This window comes from Engraulis encrasicolus, chromosome 3 (genome assembly GCF_034702125.1).
Source record: "Engraulis encrasicolus isolate BLACKSEA-1 chromosome 3, IST_EnEncr_1.0, whole genome shotgun sequence".
NCBI lineage: Eukaryota > Metazoa > Chordata > Actinopteri > Clupeiformes > Engraulidae > Engraulis > Engraulis encrasicolus.
Window position 1 is genome coordinate 12,735,422 of NC_085859.1, and position 2,646 is coordinate 12,738,067.

Genomic DNA, 2,646 nt, shown 5'->3' on the forward strand with positions numbered 1-2,646 from the left:
GATGACTGATTGAGGACTGTGACTGTGCTATCATTTTAATGTTTATAAATATGATTTTGTCTGTAGTATCTGAATGAATGCACAAACTCTATTCAGTAGTGAAAGCGGGCGCACAGAAAAAATACCGTGGCATGGCCCGTGTCAGGGGGGCATTGGCTGGAATATAACAGTATATGAGGGGGCCTCGTCATAGTAAAGTTTGGGAACCTGTGTCGTGTGCTAGTCCAATCTTCTGTGTTGCTCCACGTCGGCAGCAGTGTGTCCCCAGAGGGTTTGCCAGAGCTGCTGTAGGCTTGCTACAAAGTCTCCATGGTGCATTTCTGTTGCCCCTACAGCAACATTTCTTTGCAGAGTTTAGCCTTTCTGCTTTTCCGTATTCCTCAAGCGTGTTGCCTGGCCAGCTATTGTGACTTTTATGTGTGCTCTCTGTCTACCCCTTTATTGGTTTTGTGGCTTTGCTTTTTATCGGCTGTATTTATCTTTTGTTTTCACCTGAGTGCGAGATTTTTATTTAGGTTTGCCTGTGTGATCTCCTAAGCTTTGTCTGGGTGCTTGTAAGAAGGACACCTTCACAATGTTTATGTCGCTCTCCCATGCTTCAAGGCAATCCCTTTTGAATTAGAGGCTGCTTTAGATCATACACAAAGACACCATACACACACTGAATTTGTACAGTGTTTCATTGAAAATGATGAGTACTGTCCTTACTGTATAAGTTGATCATGCAGATTTGTGCATAGTAACCAGGCTGTGCACACCTAGTGATGCAACACCTTCATCATTGCTTCTAGTCAGGCCAGGAGCAATATACATATTGTTTCTGAGCTCCGGAAAAATAGGAAACTCTTCCCACTTTGTCGGGAAACAAAAAAACAGTAGCAAACCAAGGCAGGTGGGTCAACTATGCCATTTGGGAAATGTTAATTGGTAGGCTCTTGGTCAGACCAAGTCTCAAAGAGATTTGAAAGTCGGTGATAATCAGGCTAGTGCATAAAGCAGGGTTATTCAAATGGCGGCCCTGGGGCCAGATGCGGCCCTTGGACGGCAAGGTTCTTCTGGCCCCCTACAAGCCCCTTGAAATACAGAATCATTTTTCGGAATTTAGAAATAAAATGACGGGTTCTGTATCGGGCTGAAACGGGAAATGGGACGTTAAAATGCAGGAAATTACATCTAAGAAATGCAAAACTTTCTGGGGGAGGACCCCCAGACCCCCCCACCTCAATGAAGTATCCCGTATTTCTTTCATTGACATTCAGCAACCATAATACATATTAGTTCATACACTACATGTATAGTTCGGCCTCTTTATTTGGAGGAATTTGAAAAACTGTCCCTCGTTGACATTTAATTGAATACCCCTGGCATAGAGGATTATTAGTAGTCATAATGCATTAGTCAGCATGTAGTTTACAACTAGTCACAAGAATTCACACCACCTTAGGATTTATACATTATTTTAAGCAAGATCTATAGTTATTCATAACTGTTGATATAATGCAGTGTAGTCATAATGTGCTATGATTAATTATGATGTGCATTATAAGTTGTTATAAATGCACTCATAATGCACTATAGAAATGGTCTTCATATAAAGTGTTCCCAAAATAACTTTGCCATTTGAAACTAATTTTGAAATTTTCGAATAATCTACAACAGCAGAGGTTTATTCCATTGTCAGAGACCGATGAAAACACTATTTTGTACTATTCTATTCAGCACATATACACTGTCTCCAACTGAAGAGTACAGATGCAAAACCCCCTAAGTGCCTTTTCAGAAAATAATCTTAATTCATTTTTATTTAATACAAAGCTATCAAAATTGCTTAGTTTTTTTTATTTTATTTATGTAATATAACTATTTATATGTATTATCAAGTACATGAATGTAAACCAAACCAATAACGGTGTTCTCTAAAAATATAGAAGTGCAGGTCTTCAGAAATGGAGTTAGTGGGTTTTGCATCTGAACTCTTCACATATACACTGCCTCCAACTGTGTATTTAGGAGCTCAGGCCAAAGGTATACAAGCCACCTGTAACACATTCTGTAAGTACACAGCCACAAACTAATATAGGTAATGTTTTAAAAAGATCCATCAGGCTTGAACATACACATCTTTTCACAACAACTCTGTGTAGTGTATCTCACTATCCAACTGACCAGCATCCAGCATGAATGAACACACACACACACACACACACACACACACACACACACACACACACACACACACACACACACACACACACACACACACACACACACACACACACACACACACACACACACACACACACACAACCTTTCCAGGCCTCAATTGACTGACTGTACACACAGACAAAACAGTTATCAAAATCCGTTTTTTTTTTTTTTCAGAACACTGAAGACACAGGAGCTGGGAGAACGTTTGTAGTTAGTGTGGTGTACGGTTGACACAGTTTTCCACACAGCACTATGGAGAAGAAAAAAAGTCAAGCAAAGACAGACAAATGCTATTCTCAGCAGCCCCGTGTTCAGAACTCTGCAAGACAGCTAACAAAGCACTGAAAGAGACCTGAGGTCAACAACTTCGATCCGGCAACGAACAACACTAACAGCAACATCAGCTATACGGGAAGTAAAAAAGGAAAAAAAAAAAAA